Here is a 22149-nt window from a genome sequence, read left to right as displayed (position 1 = left end):
GAGTTTAGTTGTTTACCTTTATGGGCCTCTTGATTCCATGTAGATTACAATCTTCTCTACCTAATTAGGTTCCATTTTAGTGGTAGTTCTTCATGATCATCTTTTGTTCCTATCTTATGGGACATTCTCTAGTTTAGAGGCTTCATCAATCTTTCACTATTTTCTTTCAACATTTTTTCCATCTCTTTTTGGTGTAGGGTTTTCCCCATGTGGTTTTCTTCATTTATCCTCTTTTCAAAGATTTGGTTGTGCTTGGGTACCTCATAAAGCCTTGTTTTTTGGGACCCAATTCTACTTTCAATAGTAGTTTATAGGTTTTTAGCTACTCCATAAGTTTATTTTAAGGGGGTTTTAGAGTAATTAGATGTTTCCTAATTAACTCTAGTTTCTTAAGCTAAACTTTAGGCATCTAATAATTAATTTCTTTTTTTAATTATTATGATGCAACCTAGGTTAGATATTTTTAGGGTTCTAATCTCCTTTATAAGGATGATCTCTCATTGTAAACATTCATTGAGAACCAAGATTAATTCATTGTTGATTATAGCAATCTTCTATTTTTCTTATCAAGAATGTCTTGTCTATGGATTTGGCAATTTCTACCTCCATATCTTTTTTTCTCTCTCTTTTGTAACAGGTGATTGCATGCAGGTGATTCTTTGGAGCTGTGGGGTTGATACTTCATCAACTTCAACATTCACTCCACTATCCATCTCATATCTAGATTGTGTATAACACAATTTCAAATTTCAAATGATGAAATAGATCTAACTATGTATAACATCCATCAATATGAAAATGTAAACACATAACATGATATATTGATTACCTAAAAACCCTCCAAGGTGAAGGTAAAACTATGGTGGGGATGACAATCAAAAATATTTGCTATTGCAATAACAAAGTTAGCCTATTAGGACTATAAATTTAATCACTTATGATGGTCTACCTTGTGAGGGTTCTTGATGTGAGGAGATTATGAATAGCTAGGGATAGAGGTACACCTAACTATCCAATCACCTTACTAAGTAAACATAATGGAACAAAACACACAAAGAAAAGCACCAAGGAGAGAGAAAATAAAAAACACTTTATCAATTCATCAAATTATCAACATACATGCATAGACGTAATGCCTTTTAGGTTATGGACAAATACAAAATATAACCTCAAAATCCATGATCTAGCTTCAAATTCTCTATATCAGGAACATCTTCTCTCATTTTCTAAGTGATACTAAACCTAAACCTAAATGCCCCTATTTATAGTTGCCAAAATGGCTTACAAAAGATTTTAGATCATTACATAATAGAAAGGATGACCTTAGAACAATCTATAAACATCTCAACAGTAGGTCCAAGCATTAAATTCATGATTACAAAATTAGCACAATGAACAAAATGAGAAGAATTACAAGGGAACCGAAGATGCTCCTACATAAGACAATCAAGGTTGAAACAAATGATTCTCCTGGATCATTGAGATTTCAAAACTTTAGTTGAATCCAACTCAAATTGAGAAACCCATGTAGCATCTTCAACTAGTCTATTCTTCCACTTCACCAAATATTCATAGTGACCTTTTCCTCTTGTGTTTTTAAAAACTCTCTGATCTAATATATGTTCAACCTCTTCAATATTCTTCTTAGGATAATCATCTAGTACAATGAATTTATCATATGACTCATGATACTTATGCAAATCACAAATATATAAAAAAGGAGATATATCCATGTCATCAGGTAACTCAACTTCATAAGCATTAACATTGTCAATTTTCCTCAAGATTCTACAATGTCCAAAATTCTTTATTTTCATCTTACTGTATGTTCCATCAACAAATTTGTCTCACTTTAAATGAATCATTACCTCATCACCAACTTCAAATACATGATGCCTTCTAGACTTATCAACATTCTCCTTATACTTATGATTACTTTGTTCCAACCTCAATTTCACTTCCTCATGCAAATAGTTCATAAAATCAAAAAAAATTTCCCCTTCAACATTTCTCTTCTCTTCACTAGCATCATCTTCAAATCTTATACTCCTCTAGGTTATATTCCAGTAACAATCTCAAAAAGTATTTTTCTTGCACTCCTGTTCACATAATTATTATATAAAAACTCATCTTGCACCAATACCATATCCCAATTACTCAACTTATCTCTAACTAAACACCTCAACAAAGTACCCAAGCTTCTATTCACAACCTATGTCTATCTATCTATATGTGGATGGAATGTAGAACTAAACTTCAACTCAATATCTATCTTCTTTCACAAAGTTCTCCAAAAGTAATTGAGAAGCTTACTATCTCTATCTGAGATAATACTTCTCAGAAATCCATGCAATCTAACAATCTCTTTGAAAAATTTCTCAACAATATGCACAACATTAGATGTCTTCTTGCATGGTATGAAAGGTGTGATGTTTGAAAATCTATACACAACAAAAAATATGGAATCATGCCCTCTTCATGTCTTAGGCAATCCAAGAACAAAATCCATATTGATGTCAATCAAAGGTTTCTTAGGAAAAAAATTAGGTTTATACAAATCAATATGATGGCTTACTCCTTTTTTAACTTGACCAATTTTGCAACTCCTTACAAACTTGTGAACATCCTTATACATATGTGGCCAATATTATGTATTGTAAAGAAAACTCTATGTCTTATCAATCCCAAAATGTCTAGCCAAACCACCACATTGCTTTTCCTTAATCAAATTAACTCTCATAGAGCTTCTTGGTATATCCAAATAAAGTCCTTTGAACTAGATACCTTCTTGAATGAAATACTCATCAAAATTACTTAGTTGATTTGATAGGTTTGGTGCTCTACACTCTCTCCACATGTCAGAAAAATCAAGGTCAATATCATTCAACTCCTTCATCTCATCAAATGAAGAACCTCAACCTTCATTTTGATAAACAAATAACATCTTCTGCTTAATGCATCTACAACTTAGTTAGTAAGCCTACTTTTATGTTCTTTCACAAATGTGAAACTATGCAAGTACTCAACTAGCTTCATATGTCTCTATTTCAACTTATGTTGACTTCCATAATACTATAAATCTTTATGACTAGTATACAACACAAATGCCTTAGGAATCAAATAATATTGCCACTTCTTCAAGGCTTGAACAATGGGTAAATGTGCATGTTGGTGTTTTTAAACTATTGAACAAAAAAAGCTCAATAACAAGATAATAATACTCACAAATCTAAGGAATATTTACTTTCCATTAACAAATATGTATGCATATTATTTGGATCCAACTTCAACAAAACCAAGAATAGTTTTCTACTCTTTAGGCTCTACAAGACCAAGGTGGGTATACCTAGGGGATGATTCAAATGAATTCTATTGTATAAGAATTATATTAGTTTAATTCTAATTCTCATTTTCTATCTCTAACATATACATAGTTTATCCATTCCTTGACATTTTAGATGATATTCATCCGTTATAGAAAATTTGGTCACAATTCTTCTCAGATTTGCATATAGTTCTAGAAAAGTAGCTAACTAAGACTAAGAGATTATATGCAAATAAGTGCTAACCACCTTTGAAACTCTTCAAAACTATAAAATAAAATTGATTTTGATTTTAGACTTGATGCTTATTCATGATCGACCTATCTATAGACTAGATTAACTAGATTAGTGCCTATTCCATTGGGATTTAGAGTCTACTCCAATTTATAGGATTTGATTTGTTGCATTACAACAAATATTATCAGCAATTCCTACTAGAATTCATTCTTATAGACATCTTTTCTATTACCATAGCAATCCCATCAAGTTCACTAAAGCCTTTACCTAATTCATTGAATTAATAGCAATAATGAATTGACATACAACCTAAGTGAATTTCACTCAATTGGAAAAGCTTTACTCACACAATATCAGAATAACTAGGTAATAACAAAGGAGACAAAATTCAACAAAAATAGATATGGGGACAGTTCAACTTTTTATTAATTTTCCTTAAAAATTATATACAATTGTAATAAAACTTAGAATGACTCTAGAAAAGACAAAAGGATCATGTAACATCAATATATTCTAAAAAAAATTATAGAGAAGATACATCATGAATTTTTCTACAATAAATGGACCGAAACATACTTAGTGTAAACTAAAATTGCATTAGAAATTGAACCATTCTCTAGCCTTGGAAACTCACTTATAAAGTGTGAGATGCAACAAGCTTTAGGCATTGAGAACTGATAGGTGTTCTATTACAAAAGATATTTACATTTTTCCTTTCAAGAAAAGACAAAACTTTATGTAATAGAAAAGGTAATACATCATAATATTCTCTTGGTAGGCCCCTCTTCTATTACATCTTTGAATGCAAAAATCCCCATGATTGGCCTTTATTCACTCTAAATCCTTAGCATATGTAGTGACCAAATTTTCCAGTGATGTGTTAGGCTCTCATTCCTGCAAATTCATCTCTACTCTAGCATTTCCACTCATATCATCATGTACTACCAAAGTGACGGTTACAGTTGGTTTCATTTCTACCACATTATCCATTTGGTCTACTGTATCTTTCACACTAGATGACTACCCTTCTTTGTCTTCTTCTTTCCCAAGTAATGGTGGAAGTGAGTCGATGATCTGTATTTCATCTTCATGTGTCTAGTCATCATCATTTTTAGCTTCTTCCAACTATTCATTAGGAGCAATATCTGCCATCCACTTGTCAAAAAATGTGTCATTTGGCCAATCAAATTGCAAAATATCATGTTTCTTATTGATAACATGTTCACCCGCTTTGTCAATAACAATAAAATCTTGTTTCAAAGAATCAAAGAATATTTGGGCTTTCACCATTTCTTTTGTTGTGCTGGCACACCATGCATGTCCTATTTCATTGATGATTTTATTCATTCTTAGACAAAATAAATCATCTAATCTTTAGGCTATTCATCTTTATTCTTTAATTTATTCTTTCTATCTAAAGCATGAGGGAATAAATCTAATTTCTCACTCCTATACTTGCTTAGATAAGAAACAACCTTCAACTGTAATGCAATTCTTCTGTCATCAAAATTTGGTAGATCATTAGCAATATCATATATTTCTTCAATCTTATCATGTGAAGACCTTATGATAGAGTAGCACAAGAATTTAATTTGTTTCCTCCTCTTTCCCCACTTATTCACAATAGGCTTCAAGGCCTCATCATTGGCTTTCATTTCATCCCATATGTTTATCGTTCTTGCTAGTTGATCATAAAATAATAGCCATTCAATTTTGTCTCCTAGATACATAAGATCTTTTCTTAATTTATCTTCATATTGTACATTCATCTCTACTTGTAATGCCCACAGTTTTCTCTTTTCTTCTTCAAAGTCTTTAGTAGTGTAATATTGTGGCCTTTGTGGGGTATCTGGCATTTCTATGAGAGAAGTGGATTTAAAAGGTTCCACTGGAGGGAAAGGATATGTGATTCTTGGCCTAGAAGACCTCCTCAATACCTTAGTTTCAAGTTCAATTCTTTTTTGAACTTCTTTATTATAAGCCTCCAAAACACTCTCATACTTACTCTGCAATTCAAACATTGTCTTTTCTTCCTTTTTTGTAGTATCCAAAACAAATTGAGATGTTCCAACACCCATGTGAGCTACCTGTATATGGAAGGTATCTACTACTCTTCTTACAATGATATTTCCCATTAATCCTAAGTCATCTAGTTGTGATGAAACATCCCTAGATCCTTTCCTTAATGACCATATAACCAAAGTGGCTTGGTCCTCACTAAAAGTAGTACCTATGAATTCCTTTTTATTTTGGTCCTGTATGTCCAATTTATTTGAAACATAAGTAAAAATTAATGCAGTTGTTATGTCCCAATTGGGTAGCAGTAGAATATTTGATGCTTTCACCATCTGTCTCCCCTCTTCAAGAGTTATACTTTGGAATTCTTGTATCATATTTTCTTTTACCTAATTTTGCAAGGCTTCCTCCTCTAACTCTGGATTCTCTATTCTTAACTTATTACATCCTTCTTCAAAATTTCCTATCTTTGTTCTCCATGTGAACTAGTGGAAAGCTCTGGACTAAACAAAACTATCATCAAACTAAAATTGTATATTAGGTTCCTCTATTATAGGGTCTAATTCCTTTCCTTTGAAATTTGCTACTGTTAACTCTAGGCTTGGCATAGGAGGCTCCTAGAGGTTTCCTTCATCTATTTTTGTCTAGGTAATGAAAATTCCTCCTTCTAAACCCAATTATTCAATTTTCTCCCTAGTAAGTTGTTCTTCTTCAATCTTTAGGGGGGATTGTGAAGGTGAATATTCCTCAATGTGAGGACTTTGGTCCCTTATTATTCTTTGACTCTTATGGGAGGGCTCAAGGGGTCTTTCTTCCCAAATAGCACTAGTGGATCCAAAAAAAAATTTCCTTTGTCCATAGTGGTCTTCTTATTTTGAATGATAGTGTGGCCTAGCCTTTTCTAGACAGTCAATTGCCCTACCCCTAGATTGGGAGTGAATCCCAATCTCCTCATCACATCCTTAGCCTTATCTGGAAAAGAATTAATAAAAATTTGTTTTTCCTCATTTGTAGCTTCCATTTTTTTAAGGAAAGTAATCATAATATTATTTATTATATCTACCTCTATAATGACATTACCTAGAGGACTATAATTTTCATCAAAACAATGAATAAAATCCAAAGCTCTTTCTTAGTTTCCTATTCTTGCAAGGAGAACTCATTTCTTATTATATCCTCAGGAAAATATGACTTATGTTCAATTTTTCCAAGCTTGATTCTATGCCTAAAAGCCAAATTATAAAATCCCTCAGTATCACAAAAATGGGGATGAGAAACAACCATCTTATACTAATCTAATATTTTATGTAGAGAAAACCAACCCCCTTTTGTGATCACAAATTGGTGGGCTATAGTTCAAGTGGGGAATATTTACCCTCTTGACCTTTTCAACAAATAGGTTTCCTCTAATCCTCCTAGCTACTACAAAAATTTAGCTACTCCTACATTTAAAGGCACTTGGTAAGGAAACACATGGGGAGTACCTCTAAAACCATAAATCCTAATGATAGTTGAAACTAAATATGGGATGATGTCTCCCCAATTATGTGAAACTTTCAAACCAATATGATTGTCCAGGAGCCTAATGAGACTTTCCAATGCCTTGGGTACTCTGGGATTGTCACTTAATAATAGGCACCTCAACTTTGAAGAAAAGTAGCTATCAAATCTAATAAAACTAGCTTTTTTTGCTTCCTAGGTCATATCTGCACTCCATAGTTGGACTGATAGTGCTTCCCCATCCTATTCCCTATTCAATTTCATCTCTTTACCAACATATGTTTCTCCCTTGCACAAAAACATATGCATTAACAAAGAGTAGTGACCAAAAATCTTCTCCACCTTGCCTTTCACAATCCCAACCAAGCCATTATGAATTTCTTTTGCTAAATAGGAGGCAAAATAAAAAATAATGTCCACACCAAAAAAGAAAATCTAAGTAATCATATACATAAATCCTATGGGCATAAATTCCTCTTCATCTTCACCAAAAACTCTACATAGAGTCATGTATGCCTCCATAGCCCTAGTATTGAAATATGGCCTTTTGAAATGTTCTTGAGAGGATGTTCTAATTGCTGGCATATTTCCAGTTTTTCCAATATGTTCCCTTAGTGCACCCCACCTAATTGCATCCTTCTTTGATGTATACTTTTTTTCTAAATCTTGTAGGTCAATAGGCACAAGATAATCTATTAAAGGCCCTAAACTAAACACCTCTTGAATTTCCTTTGGGTTGATTATGATCAAAAAATTTCCATCAGTTCTTCTTACCACTCTAATTACTTGATCATAGTTTTTTGAAATAGCTTCTAAGAGGTCATAATCCATAAAAACACTTGGAACAACTAACTTTCCTAAATCAAAATTCCAAATATTGGCATGTGGGGCAAATGAATTTCTTTTTGAAAGCCATTTCTTGAATAGAGAGATACTAGTTTGAGAGGTTTTGGCATCCTAGACCCAATTCCCCTTATCATATAACCCATTTGCAACTTTGAGCCTAGGGTTTAATGAAGTTAACTTTTTAACTTGCATAGTTTTAGTGGTAGATTCAGGGAGCAATTCAAGCTGGTCATCATGAATATTTCTAGCCAAATAATCCTCTTGCCTAGAGAACACCTTCTTTGGAGGCCTACTGGATATAGTTTGTAGAAACTAAGATTACTTACAGAGGTTACAGTAGACAGGACTTACTTGATTTTCTTTCTTGCTCTATAATCCTACAATGTCTCACAAAGAAAGGGGATAATGCTTCATGTTCTAATCAAACTCAACACAAATTCTCACTAATTTCTTTTGTTTGGAAGGCTTGAAATCTTGTTTGCATGAGATGAAAATGGTGAGATCTTCTACAATATACTCTATTTTTTCTCACAAGTGAAGCTTTCAATACTCATAAATGAGCTATAAGGGAAACATAGTGGCACCACCTTCTACATTAAATTCAAACCATTGATCTTAGAAATTCTTATGATCCAGAAGCAAAAACAAGGATGACTCATCTTCCACTTGACATGCTAGTAGTCAAACCAATGAAAATTCCCCATATGTTTACTATTAGCATTTCCAACTGGACTCACTAATCCTTGAGGACACATGTTGCTGAGTCGCTATCTCGCTATGCATAAAGAGTGAGAATGTTACCTATGTGATATAGTGACAACCATTGATTTTATCTTGATCAAGCAAAGGACATTTGATTCAAACCTTAACAAAAATGTGGTATGTCCCATATCTATTTGGCTTATTTGCTATGTCACTATCCTTAAACCTCGAGAAACTCTCCATAGAAATGAAGTGACAACCATAGATCTAAGCTTAATTTGAATTGAGGAAACTGCATTACATCCATATAACTATGTTGGGTCCCTTGGTTGCCATATCGTGTTGGATAAATAGTGCACAACTTCTCATAGAAACTTGGCAATGATCGTTGATCTGATCTTGATCTAATGATCACAATCTTTCATCTCACTTGTGTCTTGGGCATGGGTCCATGTTACTACTGACATGGGAATGTCCTGTCAAGCTGGCATATAATTTAATATTAGAATCCTAGTTGTAATAGCACATGATTTGGGTCCCATCATATGCACATTTTTAGGCTAGGCACTATGTCACTAACAACGAGGTGCAAAGATTTTTTGGTCACAACATAGCGATCTTTGATGTTCTCAAAACTTCTGGTGCATATGTGTCTCTAGCAAGATGCCACTATATCTAGAAGATTGCATGATTCATGTCCAACAAAGTAGATGTTTGGGACCCCTTTCTTGGGAATTGTTGCTGCATTTCCATTTTCTGTCAAGGTGCTATGTCACTAATGGTGGGATTCTTTCATTTTCTGACTATGACATAGTGACCTCTTTAAGGCTTTAGAGATTTTGATGCAGAGAAATTTTTTCAGTTCCACCATTATTACCACAATCAATCCTTCTAATAGAGAAATAAAGTCACATGACCAATATTAATGATAGGAATTTCGGTGCCCATCTATCTCATAATCTCCCATCTTCCTTTCTTTTTGGCAAGGCACTATGCCACTACTAGTGAGATCCATTATTTTTCTAGTCATGACATAGTGACCTCATGTACATAGATGAAATCCGATGCCAAGAAAACCTCTATGTTTCAAACATGATTACAATAAATATCACTTTGAATTTTTATGGTCACCGAATTTTCAAAAGTCATCGTCTCCTATACATTCTATCAAGGTGCTATGTTAGCACCGATAGGATGTAAATTTTTTTTTATCATAACATAGTGACTCATTAGAAAAATGGGATTCTAATGATGCCACTTGTACTTTATTACATTTGGTTCCTTTTCTAGTTCTGACAAAAATATCATGAAGCACATCACTGAAACTTTTGAAAAAATGCAATTTTTTGGTCACCGTGCCTTCACTTCATGAGATCGCCAGTCAATTTCATGGTAGTTGCTATGTCACTATGGTTAAAAGACTCGCATCTTTACATAGTGATGATGTGACTCTCGTAGATCTTATAAAGATCAGATGGTGTGAAACAAAAAGGGAAAAGGCACTTGGAGGCATGAAAGATTTAAAATGGGTCAAGGAATATTTGAAATTTGAAAAGCTTTGCACCTAAATAAATTCAAAAGGAACACAAGACTTAGGGTTTAATAGATTTTTAGAGGTTATTAAAGGTGCAATGCAAGAGAACCAAAAACCCTAGTAGGAAAACAATGGATTCAATTCTGATTTTTCAAACCAAGACTAGAAGAAACTTACTTTGTAAAAAATCAGACCACTAGCTCAAACTTATGTCACCCTTTTGTAAAGGAAAAGGCTAACAAAAGTATAACTACTCATCTTAAATGATAGATAACTAATATTATTATTTAGAATTTGATAATAAAGTAAACTAATATAATGTGTTGAAATGGATAAATTTTAGGATTTCAACTTTTAATAATTATTTGGAATAAGAATTGATAGATTTTCCTAATTTTTATAGATAATTTTTAGCTGCCAAAAAATGTTGAAAATTATGGGTCTAGTTCCCACCATAAAACTATATGAAAATAAACTTGTTTCGCTTTAATATTAGACTATGTTATATATAACATGTATAGCTAGAACAATAAAAAATAAAAATTGAATTTAGACCTATATTTTCTCTTTAATAATGATTCAAATTTCAAATCACCTAAAATCAATAGTTTTCATCACCAACCACATTTTAAAAAATAAATCTATTCTACCAAGAAGAAAAATTATACATTATAGAAGAGGACTCTCTCCACTAAAATGACAAAAAAATTTAATTTTTTTAATATGGTATAATATATTTTTCTTTCTCAAAATTGACATCTTTTTGAGTGTTCGATATGTGCTTGTAGAATTTTTTAATTACAATATACTATATCTAATTACAACACTATAAAATCTATGTGAGAATGCTCATGACTTTGATCTCTATAAAATGGTGTTTATATGTTATTTAGAAAATATCATAAAAATATTAAGAGCTATTGAAACATCATTTTTCTGAAATATATTTATTTCCTTAGTAAATGGATATGAACTAGTATAAAATATGCATTTAATAGAAATTTCCAATTGAAAAAGTGTGAGACCATATATAACTTAAATATAATGAATTTATCTAGAACATGTGTTTGAAAAAAAATAGTTTTAGATGGAAATACTTTAATTTGGTCATATTGATAAGTCAGCCTAAAAGGTGACACAACTTTGTACTATTACCCCAATTGCATAAAACTCTTGATCATACATGAAATAATTCCTTCTAAAAAATTTCAACTTCTCACTAAAGAAAGCGTTAGGATCAACTTCTTGACTCAACATAGCTCCTATTACACTACTAGTTGCATCACACTCAACTTGAAATACCTTATGGAAATTACGCAAAGATAATATAAGTAAGTCAACAACCTTTTGTTTCAAAGTCTCAAAACTCTTATTAGACCCATGTGTCCACTTGAAATCCCTTTTATATCATCTCAAAGCCTTACAAATAGAACTAAAATACTTGATAATTTTTTTGTAGAAACTAGCCAAACCATGAAATAATCTTACCTCACCCACATTCTTTGGTGCTGGCCATTCCAAAATTGCTTTAAACTTCTCAGAATCCATTCTTAGACCATCAGATGAAATCAAAAATCCAAAATATACAATCTCTTCTTGCATAAAAGGAACACTTCTGCAAATTAATCAACATCTTCTCCTCTTTCAATCTTTGCATTATTTATTTAATATACTCAAAATGTTCTTCCTTAGTCTTACTGAATATATGAATATCATCCAAATAAAAAATCACAAACTTATCCAAGAATCTCTTGAGAACTTCATTCATCAACGTCATCAAAGTAATAGGAGCATTAGTCAAAGCAAAAGGCATAACACACCATTCATAGAAACCATCTTTTGTCTTGAAAGTGTAGTCTTCATCACCTTCTCCAATTTTTTATTTGATGATAACCACTCTTGAAATAATTCTTTTTAAAATACTTTGGTCCACTCAAAAAAACCATTATGCCACCCATCCTTAGCATAGGAAGCCTATATTTCAGTGTGACCTTGTTAATAGCTCTAGAATTAGTACAGATTCTCCATTCTCCATTCTTCTTAGGTGCCAATATAAAAGGTATAGTACATAGACTCAAGCTTTCTCTAATCAAACCTTTATGCAATAATTATCATACTTATCTATTTAGCTCTTCATTTTATGTAGGTATCAATCCATATGGTTCTTTGTTCATAAACTAGTCCACAAATCAAGTCCATACAATGATAGTTTATACCTCTTCCTAGTCATAAACCATTAGGTATATCTTCAGTAATAGTCTCTTTATACTCATTCAACAAGCTTTCAATTTCTACTAGTACTTGGATAACACTACTAGTTTATGTTGTCACTTGACCTCTATCTATCACTCAATCATTAGTGGAGTCCATTTATCTATCATTACTGTGACAACTTGGCCTTCTCAGAATTAGAGCAAGACAAATTTACATCCTTTTCATTTCTTTTTCAAATCACTTTCCATTAACCATGCAAATTCTCACAGTATTACAATTTATCTCATCATGAGACTCAACCAAAGGTAACAATATTTTCTTTTCTCCATTCACCCAAAGAGTATATTGATTTAATCTACCGTTATGCAAAGCATGTCTATCATACTACCAAGCTTTGTGTAATAGAATATGAGAAGAATCCATGGGCATAATATCACACAAAATTTCATCAAAATAGTTTCCAATCTTGAATTTCACAACACATTGATCACTTATCAAAAATTTATGCTCATCCTTAATACATGACATATGATAGGGTTTAGAGTGTCTCAACCTCTAGAACTACAACTTTGTAACTAGTTCCTCTGATGCCAACTTCACTGAACTACTGCCGCCAGTCATTACTTTGCAACATTTTCTTGCCATTTTGCATTTGGTCTTGAAAAGACTTCTCCTTGGGACAAGTTCTTCATCAACTCTTTTACTACACAAAATACTTCTCACCATTAGGTGTTCTCCAACCTTGAGTCCACTTAGTGAACCCTCAAGGTCTCCTTGAATCACAATATTTTGGTTGCCTTGTTCATTGTCACTAGATTATCTACATTCAAAGGATCTATGTGCTCATTTGTGACATCTAAAACATTTACCCAAAAAACCTCCTCTAGAATAATAATTACCTCTTCTTTGGTAAGAAATAGTACCTCCTCGGTAGGAACTACCACCTTTCCACTCATACTTGCTTTTATCATCATCTTTCCACTTGGATTTTCCCTTATCTTGTGCACAATTGTAAGATCTGTCAGTTTCTCCTTAAGATCTACCTCTTCTTCTCTAGAATCTTCCACTTCTAGCTCTCCAACTTTGTTCATGCTTCTTTTTAAAGATCTCTTCAGATTTCAAGGCATATTGATGTGCTTCTTGCACACTTTCCAATTTCACAAAACTTATTTCATCTTGAATTCTAGATCTCAATCCATTTAGGTTCTGTCAACTTTCTCAATCTCATCATCTACATGTCCAAATTTTATGTCCAATAAATAGAATTCTTCAGTATACTCTTTCAAATTTGTGTCCTTTTGTCTCAAATTCCATATCCTTCTCAAAAAACTAACTTGGTAATCAACAAGAAGGAAATTATTCTTCACTTTATTCACCATTTTCAGCCATCTCTTGATCTTTACTTTCCTCTTTTTTGTCTATCAGTTTACAAATTCTCCCACCATAGTGAGGCATGACCTTTCAACCTAGTGAATTCAATCTTCACCTTCCTATTATTAGGAGTTCCTTCAAACTTGAAGATATTCTCCTTATAAAATATCTAATCCAACACAACATTAGTGTCCAATTTTTCATTATTAGGAACAAATTCCATAATAAGATTTAAATGTGCTGTAGAAAACACTCTCAACAATATTTCCTTATAAGAATTTACCTTATGGAAAAATTCACCCAAGACAAAGGAACGCAAACAAAAGCACAATAGTAGACCAAAGAGAGAGTATGATTAGAATGATGATATATTCATTCAATAAGCCATATCAAAGTACACTAGGAGTGCTTATATATAAAGGCCTCTAGAGAGCTTCTAGAATGCATAGAAGTTAGCAACATGATAAGTCATACAACTAGGCACATGTCCACTAGATATGGGTTATCCTCCATTAAGAACATAAGTAAGTGTGATGATGAGAGGATAAGCCTAAAATGGTGTAGCACAAAAATTTATGTTGTAGACAACATGTGCTAAAAAGAGAGTGTGGATAACTATATTGTCTACATGACAACTCAATGAATGATGCAAACTCCAGTGTTGTAGGTACCATGTGCTAAATTAGAGTTGCATACTTCTATGTTGTCAACATGACAACTCATGAGAGTACAAAAACTCCTAAGTGTCTTTCCTAAATAAATAATAAAATAATGCAATATAATAAAATAATGCATTAACCTAAATAAACTTAAGTAGTGTAAATAGTAAATACTTATTTACACCAACACTCCCCCTTAAGTGTAACTTAGGGGAATGCCCTTAATCTTACAAAATCTATGATGCAATACATGATGGGTCTTGGATGCTAGGCCATGTTAGGTACCCATGTACATAATGAAATGCAATCTCTCATAAAATGAAGAAAGAGGGAAAACCTCAAGGGAAAATCCCTCCCCCAAAAAGAGAGATGAAAAACACATGATGTATGGATGGATGGAGGAATCAAGAATCCCCCATTACAACATACATCTAGTATATACATAAGAGAAAAATGAGAAGAGGAAGAGAGATAGGATAGCCTACCCCCCCCTAAAGAAGAATGCTAACTAGTGACTACTCCGATGAAGAAGCTCATCCAAGACTAAAAAATGGTGTTCCTCCCCTTAGGAAGAAACAAGGCCATGGATACAAATGAGACACTTCTATTGTGCATGGAAAGAATCCCATAAATAAGTGATGTCTCTAAAACCTGCTCAACTAGCTAAAGAACCTGTCTCAAAGAATTGTCTATCTCCTTAGCTGATGAAGAACCCTTTTGCAACTGCTGGTCATAAGTATCCATAATCACTTCAACCTGTAATGATCGATCATGTATAGAATCAACAAGAGGGTCAAATGGAGCCCTCATGACAACTAAAGAAGGTGTTGCTACATAAAGAAGAAGAGATAGATCATCAATACTATCCCCCAAATTTTTCACTGATACTAGAGCTGGAAGATTGGATGTAACCTATTGTGTTGGACCTACCATTGTGGTGATATATGCATGTGGACTAGACTAATGTGGTGACCTCTTGCTGCAACTGTTAATAGAATCCCATGTGTCTGAATCTATTGAAGCACTATCATTGGTGTCGCTATCAGTTTCCACATGATATGATGTGTGGAGAGGAGTAGAGGACAAGCTTGGTGAACTTTCTTCAAAGTGTACATCCTTCTCCACAAAGATCTGATGTGTCTCAAGATCCATGAGTCTATATGTCTTCACATAGTCTTCACAACCAATGAAAACACAAGGCCAAGGTTGTTGTGCCTTGCATCCCTTAGAAGATATCTTTGCCCATATATGACAACTAAAGACTTTGAAGTGTGTCACAATAGGTTTTCTACCACACCATGCCTCAAAATGAGTCTTGCCATCTAAGGTTGGATGAGGATACCTATTAAGAATGTGAGTGGCACTACTAATTGCTTCGACTTCAAGTGATGGATCTAGAGACTTGGCTTGTATCATGCAACTTGCCATAGAATTAAGAGTTCAAATCCTCAATGATGTGACATCTATCTTATGTGGACTAAATGCTAGTATATTTTGAAGATCAATTCCCTAAAGTTTTCAAAATTCTATAATTCTTTTGTTCACAAATCTTCTTTCATTATCCATTCAAAGAACTTTGATGGCTTTCCTCAATTTCTATTCAACATGAGTCTTGAAGGCTAGAAACTTGTCCAACACTTCATTCTTATGATGAAGAAAATAGACCCAAGTGTACCTTGAAAAGTCATCAACAAAAGTAAGTATATAGCAACCCTGGTTGACTGATGTCATTCCAAAAGGACCTGCTAATACCATGTGAACCATTTGTAGAACAACCAGTGCTCTTGAAGACTTCCCTTTATGTAACTTCTCCTCTAGATGCATATCCACTATACCTATTGAACATTCACTTGTGGAAAAGTTGATTGTTTATATACCTTTGACCATTTTATATGTGCAAAGTTGCTGAAGGTAGCAGAAGGCAAGATGACAAAACCACTCATGCCATAATTTGATGTTTGAATTTATTGAGATAACAAGGCTTGGGAAGGAGACATGGGCACAAAGTGAGAGAAAGAATACAACCTTTTGTCATGATTCACTTTCCCCACTACAACCAATGAGTCATCTTTAAGACTATACACTTGTACTAAGTTTAGAAGGAACTCAACTCTGTGTCCATCTCCAAGGTGAGTGATTTGTTAAATTGAGAGGAGATTAAAACTTAGGTTTGGAACATAGAGAACTTCTTGAAACTCTCCATTTTCCATTTCCACGTTTCCTTTTCCTTGAACTTTTATTTTAGTATCATCTCCTACAAAGATGTGCGGTACCTTTGACTACTTCATTGAAGAAAAATTGTCCTTTGAAGAACCCATATGATATGAGGCACCTGAGTCAAGGATCCATTTTGTTGAAGAATTTGAATTTTCCATGAGTGCTTGCCCTTTTCCCTTTGAATTTTAAGAAGACCCTTTATCCTTATAAGCATTAGGTAGTGGAACATTATGTTTCTTCATGATATTGGTCAATGCATCAATCTTTTTATGATAACACTCATGTTCTTCATGACCCATTTTCTTGCAATAAACACACTTTTTCTTCTCCTTATTGTTGTCTCCCTTCTTGTTGGAATTTGAGGAAGACTTCCCTTGTTCATTGGATTGTGGTGTTTTATTTTCTACGTCCTCTGATTTGTTCTTCCACTTCTTATTCTTACCCTTTCCTTTATATGAAGACTATCCAATTGAATGTTGAGAACCCTCATTATTGGCCACCAATGATTTAGACTTAGGTGAATTGAGAATCCCCATTGATTTAAACTTCTTTTCTTCTGTATCCAATAGATCAATATATTCACCAAAAGAGACTTTCTTATAGGTAGACCCTAATGTAGTCTTTAAGGTGTTATAAGAAGAAACAAATGTGGAATACTTTGATGGTAGCTTATTATGAATAAGATAGATCAATTTGACATCTTTAATAGGATTTCCACAATCAGCGAGCTTTGTCCTTAGTTCATTCACCTTAATGATGAAATCTTGTATAGAATCAAATGACTTAGGATCTAAGGAGTCAAGCTCATCTTCAATTTTGAAAACATCCTCTTCAGACACTTTACCATATAGGTTTTTGAGGGTATCCCAAGCTTCCTTGGATGTAGAAGACTTCTTAATTTGATACATGATCTTGTCATCAACCCCGAAACATATATCACCTAGGGCTTTCCTATCCATTGCCACCTAAGCTGAAATATCATTTGCTAATACATTATCACCTGTTAGTTTAGGAAGGGTACCATCTACATATTGAGAAACTCTATTATGCATTAACTAATGCCACATTTTGATGAACCATGTAGCATAGTTATGTGGAATTAAATTTGGATAATTTAAATTTCCCATAATGCAAAAAATGAAAGAAAATTGTAGAAAAGAAGGAACACAACACCAAGAACCCCCCCCCCCCCGCCCCCCACCAAAAAAAAATAAGATGCTTTTGTCACTTTATAAGTAGTGTGATTACAATTGTCATTTGCCAATTTTTTGGCCTTCATGAACTTATAATTTTTCTTGTTACAACCTCTTGAAAAATTAGAAATCTAGAACTTTACAATGTACAACAATTTGAAGTAATACAAAGCAAAGAAAGGCCCTATTTCTAAAAGTGACACTTTTGTCCACATAATCCAAAATTTGATTATAGATTTGGAAAGTAGATGAAAATTAACACACTTCCAAAAAAAGTAGAACCTATTTTTGAGTCTAGATGTGCTCATGCAAAGCATTTGAAGTTACAAAATGTAGGATTAAGCAAGTACAATCACCAATAGATGCAATTTCTAAACAATCTATGCATCAAAACCAAAAAAGAGTTGCACCACTAAAAAATTTAGGAAATTCTACCCAATTTTAAAAAAAATTGCACCTAATTTGGAGTTTGGATGACTGAGAAATGGCCTCCCAAAGTCGAACTACAAAATCAAACAACCTGGAGAGAGGTTGCATTAGGTCATATGGCCATCATAGTAGCTTAAATTTTCCTTAGAATGATGGTTAGAAGGCCATCAAATTTGGCCTCATAGATTGGATGACGTCAGAATGTCTTGATGATGTCACCTATATAGATGTTGATAGAAAAAAATCCGTACACTGACATTTCAGCTGGCTATATTTGCTCACTTGGATGTCATACTCTAATTGGCACATTGAGTCAAATTATGCCGACATGTGTACAAGTATTTTTGATTGTGTAAAACTCGTGTGTCTAAGGATGTGTTGACAGGCAGGCAAAGGTGGTAATGTCATGTGTCGACATTGAGCTAGAATTCTACACTATCAACTGTGTGTTAGCTAGATTGTACACTAACTCATCTAAGGATGTGGATGAGCAACATTGGTGGGGTCTATTTGGTGGGTTGTCTACATGGGTGAATGAATAGATGTCGCAAAGTGGAGACCACTAGGAATCATCACCACTAGGAGAGTTTCTTTCTGTGAGCACCAGAAAAATCAAATGATGGTGAGATTTAGTCCCACATCACTTGTACAATGATAGTGGGTGATGTTTAAATGCCCAACAATGCAGAGCTAATGCCAAAGGAAAGGTTCTAGATTATGTGCATGGGGCTACTGGTTGGATTATGTCTGCCTAATTAGGAATTGAGTAGGGTAATTGAATAATGAGCCTACCAAATTAATAAGGTGCTTCCAAAATTAATAAATAGTCTACAGGCTGGGGTGTGATGACCTAGTTCTGCTAAAAAAATTCTCTAATTGGGCAAAGATAATTGAAAATACCCAAATCAAAAAATAAATTACAAAGAGAAAATTAATTCAGATTTGAAAATAAATTTACAGATCAAATTAGATGATACCTGGTTTGCAAATCGGAGCCTTCAAGTGCTAGTTTGCAAAAAACAATTTCCTCAAAATCAACTTTAGCCTAGCATAGGAAAATTTATAGTTGATCTTCATTGAATCGATGTTTTGAATACAATGGCAAGGTCAAATTTTGTGTCCTAATCTCTAGAGATTCTCTGGATTCAAGTTGAGGTGCTAAAGAATGAATGGTCCCAAATGGCTATGTGTAGAGAATATCCCCAAGCTCTAATACCATATAAGAATTTTTCTTAGGGAAAAATTAATCCAAGACCAAGGAACTCAAACACAAGCACAATAGTAGACCAAAGAGAGAGTATGATCAAAATGATGATATATTCATTCAATATGCCATATCAAAGTACACTGGGAGTGCTTGTATATAAAGGCCTCTAGAGAACCCATAAAATTATAGGCACATTTCATGCCAACAGAGGCTCATGCTAGGTTGTGCTCATGCAAAGATAGCAAATAAAGAATAAATCATAAGCTTAGGCACTTACTCTAGAATGCATAGAAGTCAAGAAGATGATAAGTCATACAGTCAAGCACATGTCCACCAAATATGGGTTGTCCTCCATTAAGCACATAAGTAAGTGTGATGATGAGAGGATAAGCCTACAATGGTGTAGCATGCAAATTTATGTTGTTGAAAACATGTGATAAAAAAGGAGTGCAGATAACTATGTTGCCTACATGAAAACTTAGTAAATGATGCAAACTACAGTGTTGTAGACACCATGTGCTAAATTAGAGTTGCATACTTTTGTGTTGTCAACATGACAACTCATGAGAGTACACAAACTCCTAAGTGTCTCACCTAAATAAATAATAAAATAATCCAATATAATAAAATAATACATTAACCTAAGTAAACTTAAGTGGGGTGTTTGTGTACATAAGTATTTACTATTTAGAATTTTCCTTAGGGTACAATTCACCCAAGAGCAAGGAACTCAAACACATGCACAACAATAAACCAAACGGAGAGTATGATCAGAATGATGATATATTCATTCAAAATGCCATATCAAAGTAGACTAGGAATGCCTATATATAAAGGCCTTTGGAGAGCTTCTAGAATGCATAAAATTTAGCAACATGATAAGTCATACAACAAGCACATGTCCACCAGATATGGGTTATCCTCTATTAAGCATAGAAGTAAGTGTGATGATGAGAGGATAAGCCTACAATGGTGTAACATGCAAATTTATGTTGTAGACATGTGCTAAAAAGGGAGTGTGGATAACTATGTTGTCTACATGACAACTTAGTGAATGATGCAAACTCCAGTGTTGTAGACACCATGTGTTGAATTAGAGTTGTGTACTTCCATGTTTTTAACATGAAAACTCATGAGAATACACAAATTCCTAAGTGTCTCACCTAAATAAATAATATAATAATACAATATAATGAAATAATGCATTAACCTAAGTAAACTTAAGTCAAGTGTAAATAGTAAATACTTATTTACACTAACTTTCCTCATCTTGATCTTCCTTAGGTTTTAGATTAGGGTTTGGTGTCATTTCTTCAACCTTACTCAAATTATCAAGATCCACTCTTCTACACTTATCTATCTCAATAATATCTAATCTATCTATAATTTGTGTCAATATATCCATAATAGCAGTGTTAACATTTCCTCTAACTTGAACCATCTTTAAAACTAGGTTGCTACAAGATCATAACCCTCTACAAGTTATAGGTCAAATTTATAGATCTGCAACCCTATAACCAAATTCAACTTAGGGTTCTACACAATTCAATCTCCACAAGGATGAATCTAATATCTAATACCACCTTAGATATGGAGGGTATGAATAGCTAGGGCCAGATGCACACCTAACTATCTAATCACCTTACTAAGTAAACAAAAGGAAAGAAAGCACACAAAGAACAACACCAAGGAGAGAGAGAATAACAAACACTTTATTGATTCATCCAATTATCAACAAACATGGCCACCTGTGAGGCCATATGGGTTATGAAAACTACAAAATACAACCTCAAAATCCATGATCCAACTTCAAACTATCTATATCAGGAACATTTGTTATCTTATATGTTATCACTCTCTAAGTGATTTCTAACCTTAACCTAAACACCCCTATAAATACTTGCCAAAAAAACTTACAAAAGATTCTATATCATTACATAATAGAAAGGTTGACTTTAAAATTGTCTAAACACATCCTCAAATAAGATCCTAACATTAAATTCATGATCCACATTAAATATGTAAGGAAAAACTAGGAACCAATCATAGAAAAACTTGGTCAAAGAGGGAATCAAGCATCAACAAATATTAGGTTCAATTAGCACATGATGGAACACTTAGCCAAGACTAGATAGCTCAGCCAATACTAGACAACTTGGGTAGAATCAAAACTTGAGAGTAACTAGTAGTCAACAATAATTGTTACTAAATAGTAATTAGAAAAATGAACAAAATGAGTAGGATTACAAGGTAACCCAAGATGCTCCTACATAATTTCTTCCATGTTTAGACGTTTACAAAGTTTGTTATGTCTACTTTGATTATAGGATTTAACACACATAATGAAGTAAATACTCTATTAAGATATTTATATAGGCTTATTAGGACTACTTTGTTAAGAAATTTACCTTGATTCAATTTGCCAAAATAATTTGGTACCCGATCCTTTGGTCTACACTTACAATGTTGATTACATATATTTTCTTTCCTTTCTCTAATATTATATTCTATCTAATTTATCCTTACTCTTCTCTTCACAACATCATTAGGTTTCTAAACTCTATTACTTCACAACTTTTGGTTGTATCCTCCAAAACCTAAATCCTTCATATACAATACTTCACTTCTCTTCTCTTCACACACACACACACACACACACACACACACACACACACACACACACACACACACACAAAATAGG

Source organism: Cupressus sempervirens, chromosome 2 (assembly GCF_028749045.1).
Source record: "Cupressus sempervirens isolate cs-2001-9-10 chromosome 2, ASM2874904v1, whole genome shotgun sequence".
Classification (NCBI taxonomy): Eukaryota; Viridiplantae; Streptophyta; class Pinopsida; order Cupressales; family Cupressaceae; genus Cupressus; species Cupressus sempervirens.
This window is presented reverse-complemented; position numbering follows the sequence as displayed.